Genomic DNA, 13,538 nt, shown 5'->3' with positions numbered 1-13,538 from the left:
CTATACTTTTTGGTACTATTTATGGATCTTACTGTACTATTTCAGTTAATTTTTACCTTTATTTATATTATTTTCAACAAAAAAAAATTTTAATTTTAACAAAATAAGCGAATCTCAAATAGACCCTAGTATCAAACTTATCGGTGTTGATTTCTATTTCCCACTGTCTTCTGATAAGGTTAAGGTGCTTTTAGGGGATGACGTTACTTCTTTTTTCTATATTCTTAGAAAAGAAGATTTTATTGAAAGAAAGCCCCCACAATTGGAATAGGATCACTCCCCAATCTCCATCTACATTAGCCAAAACTTTGTGAGCAATAGATACGGAAATGAATCCAACAAAAGCAGTACAAGAGCTTTACACAGCAGTAAATGCTTCTATGATAATGTGAGAAGCAAAACAATTAAAAAAAAGAAGTGGTACATTTATAATATTTTCATAACAAATCATAAGTAATAAGTTGTTATTGGTTTTAATTTGAACATACCACTAAAATTATCTTTTTGTCTGTCAATAACAACCCGTAATAATTTACTACTTTATTGTGAAAGTGTTGTAAAAATGTTATTAACAAACTAGCCAAAGAGCACTGACCTGATTTCCTTAGCACCCAGTAAAGGCCAATAAAGAGAATGGTCCTCTTCTACAACTGCCAATCGGTTCTTATAAGCAACTTGCACAAATTTTTTTTTTTTTAATACAAGATAGAATTTCTATTCTAGTCTAATCTAAGTGTATATATATGTGAAACTCCCTTCTAGAGAATTGAACTTAACTCTTATCTGTCACACCCCACAAACACTTATACTTGTGGGACCATCGCATTAAGGGTAAAACTAAAAGAAGAAAAAAAAATTAATGAAAAACCCTCTTACTCATTTAATAAAAATAATACATTAGTTCAAAACGAAATTACATTACTAAATTGCAAGCCAAGTCCAAGTAATTAATTAATTGGATTCAGTATCATGGAATTATGAATAAACTGTAAAATAAATCGCAACAAGAACAACCACACAAGAGATAAGGAATCGCCCAAATACTCTTGGGTCTAGCCCAATTTTTGTTAAATTCAGTATGAAAAAAGATTGCGATATGATCAAAATTTAGAAGATCTCCAATACATGAAACTTGACTTATACCTAAGCTCCCAGCTATTGCTACAAATGCTTCACCAAGCCTCTGTCTTCACAATGATTTGTTGCCGCAAGTCGTGACGCCGACTGCCAAATTGATCTCTTAGTTACTTCAAGGCCACTTGAAAATTTGTGGTAGTCTTTGTGGTTTCAATATAACACTCCAATAAACACGAATGGGTTATCTAGTGTTTTTGGGTGGCTAAAGTCTCATCTCAATAGTATGTCTCATCTCAATAGTATATCAATTTAGAGAGGATTGGAAGACAAATAAGATTAAAATGGTTTTCTTTTGGTTCCAGTGCCCCTTTTTCTTCAAGTCTCATTTCAATGGTTTTTTCTTTTGATTAGGGTTGATGTGGGATTTAAATGGAAATAGGGTTGGGGGTCTTTGGGCTGTAGTTTGGCACAAAACTGACACGTGAAAGCAAATCTGAAAAATTCCTGCAATTGAGCAGTTATAAGGCTCTTAATAAAAGTGACAAAGTTATGTCACTAAATTACAAAACACTCGGCATTATTATGAATTATGAATTAAGACATAAAAATAACTTTTATCGAACAAACGATCTCATACAGAACTATAACCCAACATGAAAGCTACAGGATGTTACTGCACCCTGGTATTACTGCTTTACATATCTGAGCAAAAAGTCAAAAACCAATACCAGAAAGGCAGAAACTTGCTCCGATACTGTCAAAAAAACATCTACATATATACAACTTGATTTAAGTAGGAAGATAGTTCTATGATCTTTCACCAGAAGGCAAAGTACTTAACTACCATTGTATTTGTCTACCAAGACCTCCAACTTATCTCACCAAAACAGCACGCAAAATCTTAGCGGCAGCACTCACCAACACTATATTTGCAAATGTCATCAAGCCATTTGTCTTCTCTTCACCTTTTTTTTTTCATAACCCACTCTTGTATCTTGGAATTTCTCGAACTCGGTTTCTTAGAGGCACTTTGCTGTGCATAATCGAAACCAGCAATCTTGTGAGAAGCCAAAAACTTGCACCCGTTCGAACTCTCCGTCCTAGGCGAGCTTGAAGTGTAAAGAACGTTGGTTAAGTGTGAAGTGCTGCCCACAATGGAGGCTTCATCATCAAAAGAAACGACTTCCCCACAGTGTTCGAATGCAGAAATCACCAAGTTGTGGGCATCAGTCTAATGGAAAAGGTTGATCGTAAGAAGTCAGACATGACTACGGGAGAAAAATAAAATAAAAAAATTAAAAGAAAGCAGATTTGAGGCAATGACAGGAGTGCCTTCTCAGTTTCAGACAGCTTATCAATAGGAACATACTGGCATTCCAAAAGTAGTCCCATCACTTGTCCCACGACATTAAAGACCACACCAGTTTTTTGTTGAGAACTTGGAGGGCTATACAAGAACATCCTCTTCTCAAATACACATGTCCAAGCATGCTCCACAGTGACTCTCACATCTTAGCTGACATACCTGTGCTGAGTATCTGCACATCCAAAGCAATTACTGTTATTACTCCATTCAAAGAGAGCTGAATTAGACCATATTTTTCTATACATGGAACACTTCATTTTGTTCACAGAAGATCACATAGGAGTTCAATTTATGGGCATATATGGGACATAAATTTTATTAGTATGTGCAGATTGTGCTCAGAACACTGATTTGGACCCTAGGTTATAAGAAACAGAACAAAACCCCAGCTCCAGACTACAATACTAAGGAAATAGACAAACAGATTCTGGTGTCTGACATGTTCAAGAGGGATTTATCAGTCTCAACAGAAATTGAATTGAGATATATCTATAGCTAACCACCACGCCACAATCTCAAAGGAACCTGAAGATCAAACTAGAGCCATGTCAATACTTGTATAACAGAGACACGCTGTGCCCGATTCAAGAACACAATCTAACATCAAAATGTCTGTATCCCACTGGTACACCAGCAAAATTTTCCCTTGTGAATGCTTCCATCCAAAGAGAAAAACACCCAAGGGTATTGTCCTCAATAATGAGCAGACATCCTGATTAATCTAAACATAACGGCTGTTAAATCACTAGACTCTTCTCATTTTCAGATTTTTAACAAATGCTGACAAGTGTATGAATAAAAATACATCACTCTTTACATAGTACAAAAAATTCAGAATTCTAGAGAAAAATTAGTAAGGAGTACTAAAAAGTAAAAGTAATTGAGGTAGTGCAGTTTCATTTACATTTAGGAGCCTTGCAGGGTCTATGAAGAGTAGGGTCAAAAAATCCTTCACAGTATTGATGCTTTCCCAACTCAAACGCTTATGGAAAGCTCCGTCTTTGCCAATCTTTTCTAATCTCTATACTTCATCAAGCAAAGAAGGAGGGTGATGCTTCTTGTACACTACAAAAAAGAATCAGTAATTAGAATGGTGTTTCATTTGATTTATTTCCCATTAGTTACTTTAGAAACCTAACATATGTAGCCTGGTAGGTACTTTTGTCAACTCAGTCCAAATGTATAGGCTTCAAGCTATGCAGAAAATCATGACAGACAAGATAACAAGTTGTTCACATAATAAGAACACATTACATAGAAGCGTTGAACAAGCCAAATAGACTATATCCATAACAATATTGGGTAGCTATTTGATACAGGTACTCCATAGTAGTAACAAGGAGTGAGCACAAAAGTAAGAGATGGAAAAACAAAGATGAAAGGTTTGTAAAACTTGATGGTCAAGAGATACCACCGAGTAATTTTTTTTTTGATATCTCCAATCAATAATTCACAAGGATAGAGATATTGAAGAGGATATGAAATATAGGATGAAATTAGGGTGTATGAAGTGGAAAAATGCATCAAGAATATTCTATGATCATAAAATACATTAAAGGGAAAGTTTTACAATACTGCTATAAGACTAGCTATGCTTTTTAGTACTAAATGTTGGACTATTAAGAAACATGTTCATAAAATGAGCTGAAATGAAATTTACTAAGATGGATGACTGAAAATACAAGGAAAGATAGGATATGGAATGAAGACATTTTTTAAATAGAGGGATGGCTTCTAGTGATGAAAAAATGTGGGACAGTCACTTGACATAGTATGGCCATGTGCAAAGGATCCATTCATGCATCAATGAAGAAAAGTGATTAGATTCAAGTCGATAGAATGAAAAGAGGTAAAGAAAGGCCTAAAATTACATTGGTGGAAATAGTTAAAATAAATATATTAGTTAAGGAGGTGTCAAAAAATATGATTTTGGATAGGATAGAGTAGTGGAGAAAAATAAATGTGGTAGACCCTGGTTAGTCTAATGAAGACACACAGCCAACCCCAAAGTTTTGGGGCTTAACCTTTGTTGTTGCTGTTTTTGTTGTAATCATGATAATCATATATAAAACCAAACACTAAAGAAACAAGCATTAGAATTTTAAACTTCGATCTTAAAAAATCAAATCAAAGGATATTAAAAATAAGTGCTCACATTCTCCACGATGATCCCTGTCAACAAAGGATTCTGTCTTTGCTTCTCTTATGCTAGTTCCATCAATTTTATTTACAACTCTTGACCCTAGCATGAACCTACGGCCTCTTGTCCAGCTAGAATTATAAGTAAAGGAAATCTCACTCACAAAACCAGTGCCCTCTTTAAGATTTACAAATGCATCTCCTGTAAGTAGGGGCTTCTTTCCTTCCCTCTCTCTCACAATGTTTTTTTAAACTCTTCAACTATCCAATTGTCATTCTCATCACCATCAAAATCACCCTCAAGAACAACAATTTCCACCTTGGTCGAGGACTCTGGCCCAGATATTACAGTTTGCCCAGTAATAGCATCAATCAAAGCTACTTGTATGTTTGAACAATCTTCTCCTTCAATTCGAGCTCCAATAAATACTGGAAGAGAAAGGTTGTTTACAAACTTTAGCTGTAGGCTTCTTGACACAGAAGTATGTACCTCTTTCCCACAATTCCTGAACAGAAATGCACAAGATGCATTATCTATGTAATCTTATTACACAGGACAGTTAATATGATAACCTTATGAGAAATAATCTTTTCTGCAGCACCATGCCTTTGGGTACGTCCGGATCTCCTGGTTGGTGCTTACTTGGATGGTGAACTGACGCTTTGAGCTGACTTCGGAAGACTCAGCGAGGTTGGGCTTGTCGAACACTCTAAAGTCTTCCTCTAGATCAATTATCACCAGCCCTTGAGCAGGCTCCTGTTGCTCCTTGTCCGAAGGTATAACTTCCTCTTCAGCCTAGATAATCTCGGCAACCTGCTGAGTGGTTAGAACAATGTCCAGAGTTCCCTTCGATGGTGGACCAACGAGAAATCCAGGGACGGCTACGTCAATCTTCGCCAACCGACGACCCTTGCTTTGATTTGATCACGTGCTTAGGAGATTGAAAGCTAGAGGAGATTGGAGTGTATCCAAGGATAACATGGGTGGCACGAAGCTGGCCATCTGTGTGGAGGAAGATCTCGAACTGCAATATTCTGTTAAGATCCTCACGATTCACCAAATTGAGAGTGAGAGCAGTAAATTGTTTATTTGCAGAAAATAGAAAGAAGAACGCACGTTCATGTAGATAAAATATATATATAAATATATATATATAAAATAAAACAAAGAAAATGATATTCTATGAGCTAAGGGTAAAAAGGGTTTGCTCGGGCCTATTAATATCCCACTTGGCTCCCCATCTCATGTAGGGTAACGTAAATCATCATACCATTCACCCGAGACGATTAGAAAGCCCTTGCACATGCCCTTGTTGGATTTAGGAAGACAGGAGATCAGTCAGATCAAGGGTACCATAGTCTTAAAATAGTACCACATCTCCTTGCTATTTTGACAGTTGTACACTCAGTTGACGTCGTGATGGGTCAATTTAACTCCCATCTTATGGTTTAACATATCTACACTACCTAGTATTCTAAATACGTTTGAGGAGCATTGGGTTGGACAAAGTCTATAATAAATTAAAAACTCCCTCGTCACTTTGCCCATGGGGATTTGCATCCCACCTTCTATGAAAGCAATCATGGGGATAACCAGGGCACCGGAGGGCATCTTAGTGTGCCATTCCCCTAGGTGACATTCCCCTAGGTGACAGTGTTCTATCTCTACCTTGGTAGGAATATTATATTTGGCTTTGAAAGCCTCCCTCCCCTCAGGCGTATCAACAATGCTAGTAGATCTACCCATCCTCATTTAAAAAAAAAAAAAAAAATGATGAAGATAAAAAAAGAAAGAAAAAAGAAAAAGAAGGGACTCTAAATTATGTGAAAGCTAAAGGCACTTACAGAAATGGGGAGTAGGGCACCTTGGATTGCTTCTCTGATGGTAAAGAAGGATTAGTAAAATGGGAAAAATAGTTCCTCATCCCCTTTATATAGGGGTGAAAAACAAGCGGTAAAATTCCCGCTCAAAATTGCAAAAAAATTTACAGCCCTTGGATCTTCATCCCGGTGTAAAACGTGGGGAACACAATGCCGTACTTTGCATTTAATACAACGTTGCGAATGCCAAAACATTAAGAAAGTGTGCAGAGCAAATGAAAAGATGCTCTCTCTTGGGAACACTCCTAGAGCATGTGAAACCATCAAGGTCCTATCAAAACCCCATTCTCCATGGTAGATGTAGGAACAGAATTTTGAGGGGCTATTATGGGAAGGGAGGATCTAAATAGGACACAGCCCACGGGCCTAGTCCGAGGATGGAAGGTCCATTCGAACACCAATTTAAGCCAGACACGTCGATAAAATTCCGAGGAGGGAAAACATAGAGACCCATCGTCCAAGGAGCCCGAAGAGCGAGTACTCTTTAGGAATTCTTCAGCTAGCCACTTGCACCAAAGGACAGGATACCAACGAAGACAATAGAGACGTGTAAGTAAAGAAGAGAGGAAATATCTAGGTAAAATAGTCATCACCTCCGCATTCAATACACTGTACCAATTCAACTGGCCACATTAATGAAGGAATGACCCCTGAACAGTAATCCCACAACTCATAGCACAATTTACCACCTCTACTAGAGTCCTGATGGGACAAGCATCCAAATAAATACCTTCAAATGTATAGGTGGAGGGCTCAAATGCAATGGGAGAGACTATATAAGGAAAAAGAATCCCTCCAAGAAGAGGGGAGAATCATTAAGAAAGGATTAGAAGTGATAGAATATCATCTGGTATCAAACACTTAAGCACTTCTTTTATGAACATTGCCTCCTCGACCCCGAGGAAGTGTTTTATACATATTTCTTACTTCTTTTTGTCACTTTATAAGCCTCAACTCCACTGACTTCTAATTTGGATCATAGCTAAGCATTAAAGTTGACCTTGCAAGCCTATCCTCTAACAAATTAGTTCAACTGGGCTTGAAATATCTAACTCCATTTGGGCTCTTACAATATATATATATAGTCAAATCCCACTATTGTCTCCAGTAGACAAGCAATTGGGATTCAAATGCAATTGAGCAATTGTTATTTTGAGCTCCATAAATGATGTCCATAATTCAAAATGAAACTTAGATGAAAATTTGACTAAATTGGATATGTCACACACGAAGACACGACTCAAAAGGAAACCTAACTTTTCAAATGACAAATTTGCATTAGGAAAATTTCAAAAAAACATTTTCAATGACTCTTCAACTAAAAAAAGGAATCACAAGCATCATTGTCCTATCAAGTGGTAGTGTACAAACATCAGTTAGAAGGTTCCATTACCGCATCTTGACAGACATAATCAATCTGGCTAATGTGGCACCATGACTGTATATACATGTTTTTTGGTCTAAGCTTGGGCAACTATTTTGTCTATTTGTATATTTTCCTATGGCTGCAGTGGTTGGGTCAGATTTGGTGTCCTAATATTCTGGCTTCTGTCTCGTTGTATTTCCCTAACAGATGAATTTTTGACAACACCACAGAAAAAAAAAAAAAAAAAAAAAAAAAAAAAAAAAAAAAAAAAAAAACAAAAAATAGAAAAAAAAAAATTGCATTGCAAATTTTATTATCTGAGCAGCTGGATGTGAGATCTTTAGTAAAGTATAAAAGCATACGCTGAATATAGTATAATTAACCTTACTTTGAATAAAGTGTAAACAGATTCAAACTTCCACAAACAGAAAATTACATAAGTGAAAATTTTGCTTGCTTAAATCTAGTACTACAACAGGCCACCTAATTTTGTATTGTTGCTGGTTCTCCATCTGTTTCAATAAAGATTCTTGATTTAAAAAAAAAAGGCCACTTAAACAATTTCTACACCCAAATTATCTGTCTTCTCGTTCCCTTGAAGAGAATGCTTGAAATGCTTCTGATTGGAATATCTGCCAGTCATATCGGATGAACTAATTGATAAATTTGTTTGTACAAACACAGTACCCCTACGATCAGGATTGAACATGAAATAACCACGGATAGCCAAAAGGGAGAAATGATTATGGAGGCAAGTAGCCCAACAGCAATGATTCCAAAAACTAGACGGATGAACCTGAATTTGGAAAGGTACTCGGCATCTTGAGGTTTTAGTTTTGTCAACACATATGCAATGCCATAGATGATTATAGCCACAATGAAAATCAAGATGATAGCAAAATGTTTTTCAAGTGGAGAGATGCGCAAGGGTTGAAGGTGTAAACCAATTAAGGCAACCAGAAGCATGACGAGGAAGGCAAGAAAAGTATGAAATGCTTCATAGAAACCGAGAGCTTCAGCTTCATCACTAGAACATACAAAAACAAGAAATCCATCAGCTTTAATATTACTTTTTCTTCCAAACATAAGGAAATCAAAATCCCACAAAATCCACTTAAATTATTAAAAAAAAAAAAAAAAAACACCTCAGCTTTATTAGGTTTCTCTTTAAAACCTACCAAAATGAGTGCAATACAACTTGAAGAGATGAACAAGCCACTAACAATAGTATTTCACTCACCCTTACTACAAGAAATAATATCTGAAAATTTGTATTATCAAGAATTCTAAAAATTCACTCTTTATATGTGCGTGAGTGCAATGCTGAGTTTGTAATAATTAAAGTCATTCAATAAGCTACAAGTCTGATATAAGACTTATTGTTCCTCATTCATGCAGAAGTATTGATGTTGAAATGCAAACAACTACAACAATCAAGCCTTAGTCCCAAAACTTTCGCACTGGCTTGGGATCCTCAATAGACTAATGAAAGTTGGCCACATATTTCTGCCATTCTATCATATCCAAAATCATACTCCTTGGTCAATTCTATCTCAAAGTCATCTTGGGAGTTTAATGTAGCCAATGAAGGACAAAGTTCAAGCATAGTATTCATTACAGTTTTGCCTCTGAATACAAAATTGACCATAACATGCAAATTAAAACCCATATTGAAACCATTTTAACCTAAGGACACATATAACTAAACCTTCAAAAACAAATTATTTTTACTTTAATTGAATTTCACACACAAAACCTTAGAAGAATTTTGAAGTAGTAACAAATTAAGCAATAATTAAGAAACTGAACTCACACAAAACAAATCCCAAATGAAAATGGACAGCCCAAAAAATCAATTATACAGCCATGAAACAGAGAATTAACAATAAACTTCCCCTCCAAATTCAACCAATAATTTTAACAATTACATATCAATAAATAGAATAGACCTAAAATGCTTTATCTGACTCATCTAAATTATCCCAAATTATGCATATCCAGAAGCTAGCCTCTAGGTGATATACAAGAACATATTTATACAAGAACCCAAATCTGTTCACTAGGTGATATAAAAGATTTCAAAATTGAAACCTTCAATAAACTAACAACCGAATTGAAGTTGAAACTAGTAGAAAACAAAAGGCAGATAACAATCAAATTTGAAAAATTGAAAAACGAAGGAGAACCCAAACCTCAGTGTGTAAGCAAGTGCTTTAGAAATAAGTTCCACCACTTTCTTCGCAGCCGCTTTAAAGCTGAAACTTGTAGAAAACAAAAGTAACAACTATTAAACAAAAGAAAAAAGGTCCAAGTAACAATCAAATTTGTAAATTGGATAACAAAAATAAAGAAAATCAGTATTAATGCGAGCTATTTATGACACAGAGGTTTGGGTTTGGGTTAGGATCCAAGTCGAACCAGATCTGAAATCCACATATCTTAACAAGCCATATTACAACCTAGACCTTTAACGACAAACTTCCATTGAAGCTCACAATGCTTCTGTCTGCTGCCGACCGATGCGGATGCCATACCCATCCATATTATTATTATTATTTGACAGGAATTTCAGAGAAACACGATGGAGGAGGATGAGAGAGAGAGAAGCGTCGAAGGAGTTTTGAAGAGAGAGTGTGACTTGTTGAAAATATGTGTAGAGATGCACGTGAATAATTATTCACGTATAAAAATACATATAATATTATTTAAAAATTAATAATTATTTTTTTAAAAAAATAATTATTATTTGAAAATATATACTAAACACCCTTAACTCCCAAAAAAAAAAAAAAAAAAAAAAAACCTTTAAAAGTTACTATAGCTAAAATTTTTATTTATTTACTTTCGTACTCCATTGAGCTATAAACTATTATTTGAAAAAACCTTAGCTAAAATTTTTAAATATATTATTTGACATCTATTGTGATTGAATTAGATGCCAAGGTGGTAGTTGAGCTGATGCAGTCCTACTCTCCATCTAATGCATTTTACTCTTTCTTACTGGCTGACTGTAGGTCACTTCTGGACAAGTTTCAGCACTACAGGTTGCAGCACGCATTCAGGAAAGTGAATAGAATTGCGGATGCTATGGCTAAGCTAGGAGGAGCGATGCAAGATCCTTTTGTAGTTTGGGATATTCCCCCATCTGATGTAATAGCAAATTTTGTATATTTTAATACTAATGGGAAAAGTATATGTAGACTTGTTGTCTCTAACTTAGCCATTATGACTTAGTTGTTTAATAATAGCTCCTTTTAACCAAAAAAAAAATATATATATATATATATATATAAATCAATTTTTTATTATCAACACCAACGTCTCTTTTTTCTTCAGTCACTTATCTCTTCTCTCTTTTTCTTTTCTTTTTTTTTCCTTTTTCTCTCACCGGTCTCATTTCTCTCTTTTTCTTTCACCAGCCTGCTTTCTTTCACTTTCTTCTTTCACCCAAGAGGAAAACCTTGAGATTTTGGGTTAGGGTCTGAGCAAAAATCAAAAGAAATGAAGTTTGGGTCTGAGCAAAATCAAAAGAAATGAAGTTTGGGTTAGAGGAAAACCTTGAGATTTTGGGGTTTGGTCTGAGCAAAAATCAAAAGAAATGAAGATGGCCGGAACAAGGGCTGCAGAGAGCGGATGGCCGGAGCTTGGGTTTGTGGAGGTGTGGTGAGTGTGGGGCTGTGGGTTTGAGAAAATGGAGGTGGGGTTGTGGGTTTGAGATTGTGGAGGTGAGACTGTGCTGTGGGTTGGTTTGGTTTGCTTCAGACGAAAGAGAAGATCAGAGAGAAGAGGAGAAGAAATTGAGAAATGAATAAAAAAAAATGAAAGGGAAAGAGAGAAATGAATTTAAAAAATGAATAGTGTTTAGGAACGTGAAAAATGATGTTTTGTCATTAGGTATTTGGTAAAATGTGTTGTTAAAACTTAAAATATATAAAGTAGTTTTTTAAATTACTAAATGCGAACAATTTTACAATGTCTACAGCCCAAAAAATCCTTATCCAAAAGACATGTAAGCCACTATACCTGTTTATCGGTTTGTCTAATAACTAATATGACAACTATGACCGGAACATCAAGTGGTGGGAAATAACTAATAAGCTGATAAGAAAATATTGAAGAAGAAAATGAAAAAACTACCTTCCAGCCATTGTGGGATGTTTTCGAAACCTTAAAAGTATGTGCAAGTTCAGAATGGGAAGGTATGTTTGAGAAACTAGAGAAACCTACACAAATGCCAAGGTATGTTTGAGAAACCAGAGAAACCTACACAAATGCCTTATATAGAGGGAACACAAATACCTTCAAAGCTGAGTAGTTATCTCCACCCCAAAGGCAGTACAAATACCTTGAGTAGAAACTAGAGAAACCTACGCAAATGCAGTAGAAACTACAGTACAAATGCCTTTGAGTAGAAACTAGAATGTAGAAACTACAGTACAAATACCTTGAGTAGAAACTAGAGAAACCTACGCAAATGCGTACAAATTCCTTGAGTAGAAACGCAAATGCGTACAAATGCCTTGAGTAGAAACTAGAGACTAGAATAGAGAGAACAAGTGCCTTGAGTAGAAACGCAAATGCGTACAAATGCCTTGAGTAGAAACTAGAGACTAGAATAGAGAGAACACAAATACCTACACAAATGCGTACAAACTAGAATAGAGAGAACACAAATACCTACACAAATGCGTAGAGACTAGAATAGAGAGAACAAGTGCCTTGAGTAGAAACGCAAATGCGTACAAATTCCTTGAGTAGAAACTAGACACTAGAATAGAGAGAACACAAATACCTACACAAATGCGTACAAACTAGAATAGAGAGAACACAAATACATACAAAAATGTGTAGAGACTAGAATAGAGAGAACAAGTGCCTTGAGTAGAAACGCAAATGCGTACAAATTCCTTGAGTAGAAACTAGAGACTAGAATAGAGAGAACACAAATACCTACACAAATGCGTACAAATGCAAAGCTGAGTAGTCATCACCCCGCACTTTGACTACAAATGCCTTTAAACGTGGTTACGTGGATTTTTATTTATTTTTTATAATAAGTGGATTTTATGTACACATTAAATGGAGATTATTCCTTATAAACACATCTTCATATGCTTTTCTAGACGATGTGAGACTATAGGATTGCTCTTCTCTTTGGTCCTTCACAAAATAATTTACTAATAATTGTAGCAATTGCTTGATCTTGAATGAATTGTTGAATTGTTTGATTTTATTATATATATATATATATATATATATATATATCTTCTATAGTTTGAAGATATGATGCTATTGTCATTTTTATAAGGCCTCGTTGATTGAAATTTCATCCAAAACCCTTGATCGAATTAATTAAATTGCAACAATTATACACCTTATTTGATCTAATCCATGGGGCCTAGAATTTGGAACAACAGAACCAAACTCCTGAAAATGTTTGTTGGGTTAAAATGAATTGACCCCTTGCAGATTAATTAATTACCCAAGTTAATTAGTTATATCAAATTACATGCAATAGCGTGGCAGCACAAACAAATCACCAAATTATCTAAATGTAGTGGAAAATAAATTTGACACAAGTGATTTGTTTACAAACGGGGAAAACTACCGAGACAAAACCCCACCGAGTGAATTGAAGGTCACCACTCCCAAGAATCCACTATTATCAATCACAAGCGGTTACAAATATAAGGAATCTTACCAAATCCT

At 35.4% G+C, this 13,538-nt stretch overlaps 1 long non-coding RNA gene and 1 pseudogene across 1 annotated transcript; both read right to left on the bottom strand.

Annotated features, from left to right (window-relative positions):
* Window positions 1-1,678: 1,678 nt before the first annotated feature.
* Window positions 1,679-6,194, bottom strand: LOC115964350 (annotated as a pseudogene).
* A 1,994-nt stretch (window positions 6,195-8,188) lies between these two features.
* Window positions 8,189-10,481, bottom strand: LOC115962950. Its single transcript, XR_004085641.1, has 2 exons — window positions 10,022-10,481; window positions 8,189-8,856 (listed from the first exon to the last, which is right to left on the bottom strand). It is a non-coding gene; the product is annotated as an uncharacterized LOC115962950 (long non-coding RNA).
* Between the last annotated feature and the right edge of the window lie 3,057 nt (window positions 10,482-13,538).

This window comes from Quercus lobata, chromosome 10 (genome assembly GCF_001633185.2).
Source record: "Quercus lobata isolate SW786 chromosome 10, ValleyOak3.0 Primary Assembly, whole genome shotgun sequence".
NCBI classification, from domain to species: domain Eukaryota; kingdom Viridiplantae; phylum Streptophyta; class Magnoliopsida; order Fagales; family Fagaceae; genus Quercus; species Quercus lobata.
Note: the sequence above shows the minus strand (reverse complement) of the source record. Positions and strands in the feature narration are given on the sequence as shown.